Below are 15,027 nucleotides of genomic sequence, written 5' to 3' on the forward strand. Positions count from 1 at the left end.
TTTCGCTGCCGGCCCCATTGTGCCCCGGCCGGGGACGCGCGGCGCCTCGGGACGGGGCGAGCGCCCGCCTTTGTTTTTACGGGGAGAAGCGTTTCGCCTCGGCCGGCCCGCAGTTCTGCTTGCGTCGTGACTTGATCTTCTTTTCTTTCTCTCCACAGTTCCCCTCCCTTTCTTTTTTCTTCTTTTTCTGTTCTTTAATGACAAATCTCTGCTTAGAGGTCAAGGAAAGTTCACTTAATTTTTTTCTTCCTTGCCGTTAGAAGGTTGGGATGCGCGACATTTCCTCCTTCTCAGTTAGTTTCTTTCATATGCTCGGGCTTTGCAGCCAAGTTATCTTATCCTGAATATAGATCTTCCAAGCTGATTGAAATCTGCCGGTGTGCAGATACTCAGTCATATATTGGAAAGGATCTGGGCCAAATCCTGACTTCTTTTTTTTTTGCATAAACTGAAGTCAGTGCGAGTTCTGACCGTGGAAGCAGCACTGCGCTTGCTCTTTTGTTAGCAGATCCATCTCCAGATACGTGCTCTGACCTTCCAGTTTGCTGTTACGTTGAACAAATAACTGTAACTTAGCCTGAGCAATTATCATTATTGTGGTGTATTTCAAGGGAAAAAAATTGTTTGCTGGGTGTTATGAGTGTTATTTGGGGAAGGAAAAGTGTTGTGAGATGGCAGTCAGGTAGATGTGTATTCCAGACACAAGTGAGTGGGAAAGCTCATCATCGTGAAAAGTTTAATGCATGTCATTAATGCTTAAAGATACAGCAACTTGAGGCTGGTATGTTTAGGAAAAAACTGTGCTTTACACATGTCACAGCTGATCCTTCAGAACTGCGTTAGCATGCAGATGAGTAGTCAAGAAGAGAAAACGCTGTGTAGATGATCCTACCTTCTTGGTGAAGATCTAACCTGGTAGATCGGTGTGTTTTTAAGCAGCACTCAAGAACAAGACTAAGAACTAAAGCTGACCTGGCCCACAGAGGCTGCATTTCTTCCCGGGCGTGTGTGTGTAGCAGCTTCCAGCCTGTGAGGCTGCTGGCCTGCACCTTGGCCTGCCAGACAATGGGAGCGGATCATGTGAGGAAATTCGAGGTGTCAACACTGGCTTAATTTTCTCTTTTGCTTGTTTGTAATTATTGTGTTGAATTACAGGAGATTAGTTTGTTAGTTGTAGCTGATGAGCATTCCTTCTATTTTCACACTGAGCCAGAGAGCTGTGCTGTGAGGCTTCTTAGGGATTCTTATTGGATTTTGGTGCAACTTCAGAGTGCTTGCTTCATCCCTGTGACCCGAGGATCCTCAAGATAGCACTGAGAGCTCTGTAGCCCCTTTTGGGATTCCTGCCCCGGTTTCAGGGATCAAACCCTCGTAGTTTACTTCAAACTGCAAGGAGGAGCTTGAGAGAAACTTTACTTGAGCTGGGTGATCCTGAGTCCTCCACAGCTACCGGGGAGGATCTGTTCAAGGCACGATCAGGTTACCCTAAGGGCAGGGATTTGTCCTTGCTGCAATTTTGACCCCACAACCACCGGCTATGTAAACAAATACATTTTTTTTTTTCTTTCTCTTCGACTTGCCTTCTTGTGTACCCTTAAATATGTGATGATCCAGTGTGTTGGAGAAAAGTGACTGAATAAGCAGGTGAAACTCTTTCTGTTTCTATATAAATATTAACTGTCAAGTCAGTTGCGTGAAAGCTGTTGAGCTTTTGCAGTTCCTCTGTGGCTTGAGCACAAAGTAAAGGAGTTGAATGCGTGAAAAAGTAATAGAATGGTTCAGAAAAGTACTTAGCGTGTTCGCAAATACTGGGAAATTATTCAGGTTAAATTCTGAGTTTAGTTGCTTAGTATAAACATTGAAATTTTGAAAATGAAGGGGTTGTGGCTTTTTGTAATTGAAGCATTAATGCACTGTATATCACATATGGCCAGTGGTGTGCTTTCTGAGGTCCAAGCTGTGTGTGTAAAATAAAAGCGTATTTGAGTAGTCTTAGCAAGCCTAATGGAGGCATCATCTCAGCTTTATAAATAATGTAGGTTGTGCATAATGTGGAGTCCCTGGAGACTGCAGAGAAAGCATCATTACCAGCCTCTTCAACCTGCTGGAGATCTTAAATTGATTTACAGCACTGAACTGGTGCAGAATGATACATCAGGATGACACGGGGTCAACCTGTAAAAGTCTATGATGTGAGGCCGTTAGTTCAGTCATCATAATTAAACTGTATTATGAGGGCAGCGAAGCAGTGTGTGTGACACATCCCATTGTGCTTGAGATGGGTGGCTTAAGAATCAAATAAAGGGAGCACCGTGTTTATTATTTAGGTTATGCAAAGAGTAGCTGAAATTTAAGCTCATGGTACTGTGCAGAACAAATGCTGAACCAATTTAGATCGACTCTTAGCCCCTTCCTTAGTCGGTAGCAGCTGAAATAGATGAATGCGTGTGCAGCGTGGAGGTGTGTGGGGCAGAAGTGATTGTGAGTGGGCATCTCCGAATTTTAGGTATTTTTCCTCTAGTCTCCAAGTCACCTTGACTTCACCTGCACACTGTGCTGTCAGTTGTTACGTGGGCAATTAGGCAAAAAAAGCTGTTCTTCCCCTTAATGTTTTTGTCCTGTGAAGTTCTGTAAGTGGAAATGTGTTTGTACATCTGAGTTCTTTTGTAAGACAGCATTTATTTGTAACTTTAAATATTTGAGCGAAATTATTTAGAACAGAGGCGGCAATTCTGAATATGGGTTGGCGTGGGTTATCCTTCGTTCTTGGTGAAGGCAACTGCAAGCTTCATGTTCCTGTTTATGCTCTAAATAGCTTAGAAAGGAACGTAGCACATACAGAAGTGTTTACTGTATTACATACTAAACTGTCTTGCACTTCTGCTGATACAATCACTGAGAAGTGTTCAGGGCAAATCTTGTTAACACTCTTCTTTCCAGGGGTCAGTGTGCGACTTGGAGATGAGTGACGTTTGGTTTTGTTGGCAGTTAAACCAACTTTTCTTACTCGAATTGTTGAGATCTCAGTGCTGCATCTCTTGAGCTTTCTCCCAGTCCCCAAAAAGAAACATAACTTATTTTTTTAGTCGCAAAGGTAACGAAAAAGCAAATTTTGAGCAATACGGGAGAAATAAAGAGATACATAAATATATATACAAATAGCTACTATAATTATATATAAATAGCTACTAGCTGTGAAAGAGCTGTTAGCCTTCAGGTTCAGTTGTACCTCACTAAGAGATGCGAACGTGGCCTGACATGCCGTTGGCCTAAAGGCCAACATACACGGGCATCTTGTGCTGCTCTGGCCGTTTTACTCCAGCTACAGTGGTATAACTTCAGAAAGGCGTAAAGGATTTTTTTTTTTTGCGTTTGAATAGCAGGCTTTGCTTGATGTGGAAAACCAGTTACTTCAAATTTGAGACTTTTTTCTCATTGATAGAGGTGTATCCGTGCAGAATGCTGTATAACAACTACTTCCATGTGAATGCGACTATTTAAGATTGAAAACAACAAGGGAAAATGTTGGATTAGGCCTTTTGTGAAGGGCTTCGCAGAGTGCGGGTCCCGGGGTGATGAGAAGGACGCTCAGAGCTGTTAATGGCTGCCACAAAGATCTCTATCCTCCTCTGAGAACAAACACTCATTTGCATCAGAGAAGCTTTTTTTTGTTTCGTGTGTATTTGAATGAGGCGTGTCTTTGTTTTTTAACAGGACAGAGAAACAAAACATTTCATAACATAAAGAGACTAATGTCGAGGAATGTAAGCATTTTACAAAATGAAGACGTGTCGTATTTAATCTCTTCCCACTTCAATTTTATGCCGGTATTTGTTGGCTTTGGGAGAGTCTGCTTGCTGAATGAGCGATGCTGGAGCACACTACTTCAGATGAGATTGGGTGAAGTCAAGTTATCAACGCTACCCAGTTGCATAGATGGGTCAATTTTTATCTTATTTTTTTTTTTTAATTCCGGGAAGGATGGAGTTAGCAGTGTAGGGAACTTGGCCAGTACAGCTATTCTGAACACCTGCACAGTGCAGTCATCGTGATGTAACTCTGTAATTGGTCTGGGCCAGTGTCACTTTTATTTCAGTGCAGGCTATCCACAAGGGAGTGTGATGTTAGAATAGATGTCACCCATCTTTTTCATTTTGTTCCTCTCCCACCTTCTCCTTAGCATGCAGAGGCGAAGCATGGAGTGCAAGGAGGAAGACAAGTTGTTCTTAAACGTGCCTTCACATAAATCGTTGTATTTAGGCAGTGTTCAAAGCAATATTAACCAAGGGCAACTTTTATGTTGACTTGGCACGTAGGCAAATCCTACAGTCAAATCCATATTTCTCTGAGTATAAAGGGAATGCTCTTCCTGATGTGGAAACAAATGAAATTGTCTGAATAGCATATCGGGGTGTTTGGCACTTGCAAGTTTTTGTCATTTAAAAACATTTAAGTGCTAATCCACATAAGTGATCTATGACTATCAATGTGCTGCTGGTTAACTTGGAAATCGGATATCCATAATTTTTTTTACTCTGTTAAGGGAATTTTAGACAATCTTGAATATGTTTTCTTGCTTCTGTGCACATCATGTTTTGAAAGCCGTCTGCCTGCCAGCTTGAGCTGATGGACCTGGAAATTATCATTTTACCACATATTTTGTGAGTAAGGTTGGGTTTCAGGATTTACTGTGCTAGAGTTTCTTCTGCAGAATGTATGTGTTTAAAAAGCTTTTCTAGGTGGAGGAAAGCAAACAAACAAAAAACAATGTATGCATATAGAGCTAACACTTAACACTCACGTGGCAGCTCAAAAAGGGTTTTATGGTTTCTAGGAAAAACTGTGTTCACATTCCTTGTATCATGCTGTGACCATAGTTGATAACTTTTTTGCTTGCTTTTCTTCCTCTGTTTGCTTGGTATTTGAAATTACTGAAAAGTTAATGTTCTGTGTTTTCACGAAACTGATTTGCTGAGGATGTTTTCCTGGTATATCTTTTCAGATTTTGAGTTACTCAAATTGTTTAAGGCAGCAACGATAGCAGCATTCTGTCTGTTGTAATGTGATGAAACCAGGACATAGGTCCTTTAAGACTGCCACAGTAAGAATAAGCTTATAGGTGGGTTATTCACACTCAATAGGTGTGCTGTATTTGCACTTGCACATGTCAGTGCTTAAATTAACATTCATTGCTGATGGAAGTTATTTGGACCAGATAAAGGTAGACTAAACCAGTATGAAGTTGAGAAGTGCCTGAAAATTGATTAAGATTTATGGATAGTAACTGTATGTAAATGCTTAAATACTTATGAAGTCACTTCAGTTGTGATTTGTGAAGTCTGGGAGGTCATGTGACAAATTGGGGCTTCCACTGAAATGTGCTTCTGTGAGTGGTAGGAGGCAATATTTGCTGCTTGGAGGGGTACTGTTAATAAGCTATATATTTGATTTAAGTCCATTCACCTTTGTGTCTGTTATGTTTTCTTTGAATATTGATATGGAAAGACTTAATACAGTGTATTTGCTGCCTTATTTTACTAGTGGAGGCTGATGTGAGGGACGAAGTATATGGTTTGTAGATGTTCATTTTTCCCGAGGCAAGTGAGAGAGGGCTCAAATGTTTTCCAAGATACATTTGGCTGTGTGGGTGGGTAGGGGGGAGAGGGAAGGGTGAAGAACTAAGGGGGAGAGGTAATGTGGAAGCAAAAGAAAATCCTGCTGGAACTGACATCTCCTGCTGTTTCATTTGATAAGTTCTTTAAGGTTACCAACATTGTTTAATTCTCTGTGGTGTCCCAGTAAATTACCAAGTGGGTAGCAAGTGTGTGAGAATTTTTTTTAACTCTTTGTTGTTCTTTTCTTTCCAGTTCTCGCAGCACATGGTAAAACAAACAGTTGTTCGTGTTCCTGTAGGGAGAAAAATTGGCAGAACGCCTTTGCTCACCGTTGGTCATTTGTCTTTTTTTCCTTAAGGGTTTTTGAACTGCATTGTATGAAACAAGAAAGCTTGCTAGGCCACAAGCCCCAACTTAGGAGCGTTTGCAAAAGTTAAAATCTGCTCATTAATGTTCTGTTTCTTAAGGGTCTTTCTCTTGGTGTCTTGTGGTCTGCTATTAAATTTGCTCTTTTTTAAATTTTTTTGACCACTGCTGTGCTTTCCTGACTAGCATGTGCTTTGGAGAAGATGGCTTTTCTTCGGTTTTATTTTAACGTAGGGATGAATTTCTCTCATCTCGTCAGGTTAGTACAGTTACAAGTTACCTGGTGACTTCTGCCTTTAAACTTACTCCGGTGTCAGGACAGTGATGGAAGTAGTTTTGAAATCTCTTTCCTAGACCTTCTTGTAGAGTTTGTTGACATGTGTATTCTGGCTTCTGGGACTGTTAGGTGTATGATATGATTGCATGAGCTTAATTTCAAATGTGTAGTTGTTCACGTATCTCAGCTCAGGTGTTTACTTTGTTTCACAAGGAGGGAAGAGGGAAGTGGAAAAGGCAGAGACAAATCAGTTAGCACTATGGACATAAGCTGCAGCACAGGAAGTTTGGCACGAATGTGCGTAAGAACTTCTTCACGGTGAGGGTGACGGAGCACTGGAACAGGCTGCCCAGGGAGGTTGTGGAGTCTCCTTCTCTGGAGATATTCAAGTCTCGCCTGGACGCCTACCTGTGCGACCTGGTGTAGGGAACCTGCTTTGGCAGGGGGGTTGGTCTCAATGATCTCTAGAGGTCCCTTCCAACCCCTACAATTCTGTAATTCTGTGATTATTGAGGTCACACCATGAGTTTGTAAAGTCCACAGTTTGTTTCCCTTCTTTCATGCAGAGTCTTGGTTGTTCATCAGATGCTTCTGCCTTTCCATCATTGAGTCTGGAATGGAAAGAGAATGGAAATTACTTGTGACTTCATCTCTATTCACCTGATGAATGCAGTGAAGAGTGATGCCATTTCAAAAGATGGGAATTTTGACCTTGCTGGATATCTAGGAAAACCTGGCTAGTATATATAGAGAGATAGATAGATTCCATCTCAGCTGTCAGGCTTTCTGGTTCTCCATTGTTGCTCTCCTCTTCTGGCTTTGCAGCTCAGCATGCTTAATAATAGATCCTTTATTTTAGCCACATGAATGTTAGTGTTAAGTCCTTCTACTGAAGCATAGTAGCTAAAGGAAAGCACTTTGTCCATATTAACTTAAAAACCTAGGATAAGTTGATTATAGTTTCTGTAATATGTGATGATATATTTCATCTGGGAAATGTTTTATAAATACTCTCAGCTTAAAATCTTGTATTATGGAATATTTTTGAACAGATGACTGAAATCACTTCTGTATTTTCTTCAGATGCTAGATCCTTTAGGTTTAGAACCAGTCAAGGCAGAGGTTTTGCTTTGGGGGTGAGACAAGGCTTTGCAAATGAACTGGGATGCCACAGAGGCTGAAGCATTCATGTTGAAGGTAATGCTCAATCTCCCTTCAGAGTATCATTTAAAATTAGGAGGGTAGTAATGGATGGAGAGAACCTGAACTGCTCATTTTTCTCTGCTGCAGCTGCAGGTTTCCTTGCTGGTAACTCTGTTGCTCAACCTGCTGTGAACTGGTGGAACTGTTCTGCAGAACACTGGCGGTTGTTTTTGCCAGGTGAATGGGCTAACAGGCTAAGCAGGGGACAAAAGGGGATGGAGGAAAGCCTTTTTCTCTTTGCTTGGGAGCAAACTGTCAGAGCTGCTCATCTGCTTGCAGACCGGTGACCTTGCTGGCCAAAGGCAGCTGTTGTAGGTAACCCATTGTGAATGAGTACTCCTAGATACAGACTTAACCAAAATGCTTTCCAAGGAAAAGTCTAATTTACAGTTTTTCTTTTTTCCCAGATGCTTGTGTCAGTGATTAGCATGGTGAGGTTAGACTGCCAACAGTTACGTCAGTCACAAAAGCCCTGGTGTAGTTATATTGGCAGCAAAATGACAGTGATTAATGGTATAGTTTATTTTATGGGGGATGAGGGAGGATGGATGGGAAGGAACATTTGAACAAGCTTTTCTGGTCAAGTACTGTTCTTCTGTTACAAAATGGAAGCTATAGTAGGATTGTTTTCCTATTTTAATATGATGTGTGAAAAGAACATCCTGTAAAAGATAGGACAAATGTGGGTTTTTTATTTTTCATTGGGAAAAGTATAACCTGCAAGTTTAATGTCTCTGTGTTTACAGGATGAAATAATCTGAAACAACTGCTGGACCAGGGGACCAGGTACAGTTAGTTGCCATTAGCAAGAAACTAGAGGAAAGCAAAATCTTCAGTCCATTTGAAGCCCTTCTTTAAAAGCAGTTTGGTGTTACTAGAAGCCACTGCTAGTGAAGATAGTGTGGATGAAAATGATACATGCTGCTGTAAACCTGTGAACTGCTTGTAGCTCTTCTGGGTTCTACACTACTTCAGAAGTCACTTGGAAATTTTTGGCTGTCAGTCCAGTTTTTCTCAAAGGAAATTGAGAAAGCATTTATCTTAACTGTGTATTCTATATGTGTTTAAAAGAATCTTCTTGCTGCTAGTTTTTTCATGTGTTCAAACATTACATCTTTGTTATATGTCTCATTTTAATTTCAAGGAATTAGACTAAATATCTACAAATTCCAAGTACAAACTTTAGGTATTTTCATTAACTACAGTGCCTGAGTGAGATTCTCACTAAACTCCTGTGTAGCCTTCTGTAATACTGAGGAACTATCCAGACTCCAGGGATTCTGACTAACCTTTTTCCTCTCAAACTTGTCTATAGGCTTTCTTGAAATTTTGTTCAGTTCAGAAAACATCACCTAACATAACTGGTATAAGTACTCAAGGGCTATTTACTGTGATTTCCTCACTAACTTTGCTCTTTGCGTTTGCCCACACTAGTCACGTCAGCTGTGACTCTTGCTCTTAGCCAAACCCAGTGCATCTCCTGTAGTTTGTGAACTGGGAGCAGGTGAGCAGGAAAAGATTAATGTCAAGAGTTCTGTAGATACCTCTGCATGATGTGTTGTTTTTTTTTTGTTCTCCCCAACTGCTATTTTCAGTCAAATGACCTTTTGTTGAAAGAATTAATGAAAATTGAGACTGCAAATACATGTCCTAATTTGCCCAATGTGAGGACACTTAACTGTGTGCTCCATCATATAGCTGTCTGAAGAGCTTCTTGCTCTATCATGTTTCCTCTGCCTGATGTCCCTTGTAGTTGCTTGAAGATCTGCTGGCAGATGTGTTTCTGTGCAAGTCCCCACGTGGTTTTAGCAAACTGATTTTTAACCTGAGTTTCCAAATGTCTGCCACTTAATTTCTTTTTTCTTAATTCTGTCTGAAATTAGTTGAGGAATGCTTGTGTCTACATGTATGCTTACAGACTGGAGGGAAGTCACTTTGGAGAGGGAGAAAGCAAGAAGATTGGGTGGAATTGGGTGGCTTAAATAACTAAAAATTTGCGTGTGTCACCTCAGTTCGGAGGAGATACTGAAGAAATTTTCAGTACAGTCATAAGGTGCATATCTGTTTGGAAGGTGCAAGTCTGATGTGCTCTATGAAGAAAACTCCAAAGAAACTGTTACTGATCTTATTGCCATTTGACTCCATGTCTCTGTGCCAGGGCCAGATATCAGTGACTGTTATGGTATCGGATGTTAGCATGAGTGATGTTGTTCCTGAGGCCAGATGTTCTTACTATTTTGGGATAGATGCCTGGTGCCCATGCAGGCCTAATCCTGCTTGCAAGGAGGGAAGAAAGCACTGTGCTGTCTTAACCATAGTTTCTGAATAATACGTTTTCCTGGATGTATTGGTCCTCCCAGAAATTCAGCAAGTGACCCCTCACTTCTCCCCTGCTCTGCATTCTTATGCCTGCATCTGCGCACGGAGGAGTTTCAGCACCTGCGCTGCAGGAGCTGAGATCAGAGAGCACTGGTGGCAAGCTCCTTTGACTAGATTTCACTGAACACGGTTTTGTGTTTCTGAATGTAAGCAAGTTTCCATCACCCTTTTGCCAAGCTTCTTGCCTCTGTCCACTTGGCACACAGGGATTCTCAGTCTTCCAGGCTGGCCAGCAACTGGGGTTGTCTGAGCCTGAAGTCTTGTTACTGGGAGAACCTGGCAGTGCTGATTTCATCCTCAGAATTCAAGACATCTAGGGTCTCAGCTTAAAGATGAGGACTGTGCGTAGTTGTGTGCTCTTTGTGCACTGGCATTTAGCCTAGAATTAAGTAGTCCTGGGGAGCTGCAAGTCCTGGAAGTTCATCCTTGCAATCTTTCTTTGTGACTTAATTGGGTAAGATGCAGTTGTCTTATCCACTGTGCTGGGACAGCTCTCACTGTTTATTCAGTAGTAGGCAGCAGTGGAAAATTTGCAAAGTGTGATGCCTCTTTTTCTAGTTAGTCTGCTGCTGGCCCCAAAGAGTGTTGATCAGAAAACGCTGTGTTTTGGTGTTTCAGCTGTAAGCCTGTAGTGTTTCAGTTCTGGGACACCTGAATCTAGTGACTTTAAGCTGGTCTTAGAAAAATTTGATGGAATGGATGATAAATTTCCTGAATTCCATATGCGGAATTATACAGGCTGTGTTTTTTTTTTCTTTCAATCTTATAATTAAAGGATACTCACTATTCCTTTGTATATGGTTTGATTTCTCTACTGAAGTCATAAAAAGCTTGCAGATAAGCAGGGGACCAGATAGATAAAAACCTTTTTTTCTCTTGCTGGAAAACTTCCTTATTCCCAGTAAGCACTGTAGGAGGATATCTCCCACTTCCTTTCAAGTTGTGCAGTTGGCAAGTACTATATGAACTCTCAGTTCCTATCTGTGGGCTGAAGCCTTGTACAAAACCTTGATCTCGGGAATATGAGAAAATCTTGGACATCTGCAGATGTTCTGATTTGGGGCTGAAATGTTTCTGCTTGATTCTGCGACCTTTTGGTCCTCTTTGAATCTTCAAGCACGGTTGCACTCACATCTTGTGCTTTTAAAATTGGACAGATGTCCAAATCACTGAATCATAGAATTGTAGGGGCTGGAGGGACCTCCTGGTATCATTGAGTCCAATCCCAAATGGATCCTTGTTACCCCATTCTCTGCTGATGGTAGCTGGGAGGCACTAATGGTAGCTGGGACAGGTACAGTAGTGCTCACATATGCTCAGTTCTCGGTACCTCACTCTCCAGCTTTTCTTACTGAAACCTTGTGATGGGTTCTTGCTTGGGGCACGTGGGGTGTGAATATGTCACTTGGAATGATGACTCTCACAGAGTGGTCCTACCAGCAAATGTTTTTTGCTGGTGGTTACCTCTCTGGCTTTCTTAAGTTACCTCTAGTAGCCTTCTGAGTTTGGTTTTCTGTTGGTGAGAGAAAGTAAGGCTTCAGGTGAGAAAGCAGCTTGCCCAAGGGAGTGCAATCTACATTTTCGGAACACCAGCTCAGCAGTGTGTGACGCTACTCCTGTTGATGAGGTTTTGCAAGCTTAGGGATGCAAGAAGAAAGCACCAATAACCAATTTGCAGTCAGACATCATCTTGAGATAGAAGTGCTTGACCTTGTTGTGATCTGGGAGGCTGTTGGCTTGCTTGTCAGCCACGGCAGTGCACAATGCCTTCTGCACCAGGCATGCCTACCACCGTAGGAAGAGTGCCTGTGCTTCTAACACTTGATCTGCCCTTTAAACTGAATTGCTTTAGAGTAGGAGCTTTGCTGAGAACACCTCTTTAGTTAGAGACCACTTAAATGCCATTGCAGTTGTGTGTTGATAACTATTCTTTCACCAGCACTGTTTTTAATATTGTTGGGATCGTAATTCTTGCTAGAATTTCAGTGGTGTGCAGTTGAAGGCCTTCATGCTTTCGGTATTTTTGGTACTTGAAGCTTGTGGGCCAGTCAAGGCCTTTATCAGTCTGCATCTGTGGTGTTTTTTTAAATGTGAACGCCAAGTTTCCTGACACGATCTCAGGTACATTTCTGTAAATCTGTATTTACCTGCAAGTCTCAACTTATCATTTTCTTCTGTATAAGCTGAAGAGGCAGTCCTAAAATGGTGTGACCTTGGTCTCTTCCATTTGCAGAAGACCTGCTTGGCAGACAGTGGGTGAGCACTGGGGGGGGCATTTGCTGTGGTGCAGCAGCTGCTTGAGTCTGCCTGGGTGCGATGGAAAGAGACCCGTCTTTGTGTGGGCTGCACTCCAGTCCTGGTTTTCAGAAGGCTGCTAATGGCAGGCAGTAATTAAACAGTGCTTCATTGGAGGGTGGAAATCTGGCAGATAGGGATGTTTGTTTCTGGGCTGGATAAACTTGGCTTGTGAAGCTGTATCATCTTTGAACACTTTCTCTGTTCAGAATAATAGTTGTGAATTGCAGGACCCTCCACAAAACTTAACACTGATCTTTCACTCTGCATCTTGTCATTTAAAAAATGTGGTGAAGATAGTGTTCTAAAGCAAGAAATACCTCCATAGGTTTTGCAGACTAGGCAAAAAAAAATAAAACAACCCCCCAAAAAACCGCCACAACAACAAAAAAAGCAACAGCAAAACCAGAGGAGTCCTTTTTCAACTAAGTAAAGCACACATCTGAATGGCTGCATACCTCAAGAATCATGGCAATCTGAAGAGGCTATTCTTGTTTTGAATTTGTAAGCGGTGTGCTGGAGAGTGGGGGGGAAGCCAAGCTGTGAAAAGAGTTGTTTATTTTAATGGCCTTTCTTTCCTTGGTTTAATTTTCATCAGTCTATTCTTTATTCAGGCTTGACCTAGTGACAGTTTAATTAGAGAATAAATAATTTTCCCTTCTTGGTTTTCGTTTCCTCTTGCATTGCTGAAACATTCTGCTTTAAAGCTGGGTATCTGGAGCTGAAATTTAACATCTTTACTTAATCTCTGATGAATGAGATCTGGGTCATAGTCTTTAGAAGTGGTTTAATGCAGCTGATGTAACTGTATCAGTGCGTGGTCTTGGTAAAATGAATCATTTGTAGGAGCAGCAGCTTGTATAAGCTGAGCATAACTGGATTGCATTTGCTGTGCTTGTCTTCTTAAAAATACACCATTGTAGAATTACACTAGATGGGGGCCAGCAGAGCCTGTCCTGACTCCAAGCAGTCTGTGCTATTCTGTAAAGACAAAACACATCTTGCATTCTATGGACTTCAGTCAAAAAAAAAATGTTGAAGCTTTAGAGGAGATGGGCTTTTTTTTTTTCTTGAAGTTTTTCATTATGTTGCAAATGTATGTTTTAACTACCCCTAAAAACAAACAAACAAAAAAACCCTGACAGCGACGTGTCAGTATATTTTCCCCCTCACCTGTGAAGGAAGTTCCTCCTGCCCTACCCTGATGAATTGCGGGGAAATGCTTTTTACAGCTGATAAAAAGAAATAAAATTCCATGCCCTTCCCAAAGGAGGAATTCAACAATTGGACAAGTGGCGTGGGACCATATGTTGGTTTGTAAAAGGATATAGTTTGTAAAGATGTTTCCTTTGATGCCTGTGATGAATATGGATGTGTTTCCGTTGGAGAAGGTTTTGATTAAATTCAGCAATTAGAGCTGACCAGACAGATCTAAATATAGGAAGAGGTTTCAGTTATCCTGTCTTTGTGTGTAGTAACACACCCACACAGATGTGTTTTGTTATTGTTGTAAACAACACCTGTTTTCTGAAGACAGTTCAAAAAGTCAGGAAAGGGAATGATCTTTGTGGAAAAAGGGAGTTGCACTGGAGTTTAATGATGAAAGGGAGAGCAAACTATTTCCCACAGCTTTTTTTTTTTTTTTTTTTTTTTTTTTTAAACTTTTACTAGGGGATTTCTAATGTAGATAGCTAGGCTGGTTATGGCATCTTGATGGCTACTCTGTGTTCGCAAAGCCACGGCCAGGACTGACAGCAGTGTTTTAAACTGGTCTGCAGCCTGTTCTACATTTTCAGAGCTTGGCCCATGTTGTTTACTCACTGAGCTCCTTGCTTTTTCCTGTCCTGTCCACACTGAGTGGCTAGTGGGACAACACCTGTGGAAGTAATATAGATAAATTTGCCGCAGGAATATACAGTATAATGCTTACTACGATGGCTGGTAATTAATTCTATCTTCTGACATGTTTTCGTTTTTTTTCTTTTGAATGTTTGGCTTTATTGGTAAATCTCTGTAAGTGACTTTCTGTTTGCTGAGAGTGTAAAAAGTGACGAATCTTACATTGTAGCTTTTCAAAAAGTAACCCACATGAATGCTATCCTGTCAAGATTTGTGGTTCCCAGCATTGTATTCATTTTGTAAGTTGTTTCAGTGAAGTTGGTAGCTTTGTAATCCCATCTGTGTCAGAATTCTAACAGAATCATCAAATTACAGTTCCTTCCTGACTGAAGTTAAACTATTAACTTGCAGTTTTAGAGATAATGTTTGGTAACACATCTGATTCAGTGCGGCTGCTTGCCAATACCAGAAGAGTTCTCTCCACACCTGGGTCTATGTCTCAGTGTGTTCTTTTTGTACGAGCCTTCCTGTGCTCTGGGCTGTTCCCAGTTATGGAGTTATGAAGCTAATTCAATTTAGATTTTATTTTTTTCCTGTAGTCCTGGTGTGATGAATCACTGCATGGTGTTAGAAAAATGGCACTTAGTGACTTCACTGGGACTCACTTGTGTCTGAACATTAGGTTAACTAAAATTTGTCAATGCAAACTAGGAGTTTGCCATTGTTCTTTAACCTTGGTGAAAAGTTCATGGTTTGGTGATTAAGAGACTGTACACGTTTGTTTCTTGCAACAGGGAAGAATTTTGCTTTATAAAGGGTGTAGATGAATTTGCAAGGTGTCTTGTTCCAATCTGTCTTCACGAGTACAGTTCTTAAATGTCAGAAAAGTTACAAAGAACAGCATCTGGCATTAGCAAGAAGTGTGTGTGTGCGTGTTTGTTTCTAAATTAGGAATATTTATTTGATGATGTATCTCTGTTAAAATTGGGAAAACACCTCTGCTGTGTCTTCCTTGTGTTATTTCTCACATTACATATTCATTTACTGTGACTC

At 41.2% G+C, this 15,027-nt stretch overlaps 1 protein-coding gene across 3 annotated transcripts in view; it reads left to right on the forward strand.

The window, feature by feature from the left end:
* The window catches only part of SMAD1 (SMAD family member 1), a 103,384-nt gene that overhangs the window by 56,595 nt on the left and 31,762 nt on the right, over positions 1-15,027 (forward strand). The window lies entirely within an intron of this gene.

This window comes from Meleagris gallopavo, chromosome 4 (genome assembly GCF_000146605.3).
Source record: "Meleagris gallopavo isolate NT-WF06-2002-E0010 breed Aviagen turkey brand Nicholas breeding stock chromosome 4, Turkey_5.1, whole genome shotgun sequence".
Taxonomy (NCBI): domain Eukaryota; kingdom Metazoa; phylum Chordata; class Aves; order Galliformes; family Phasianidae; genus Meleagris; species Meleagris gallopavo.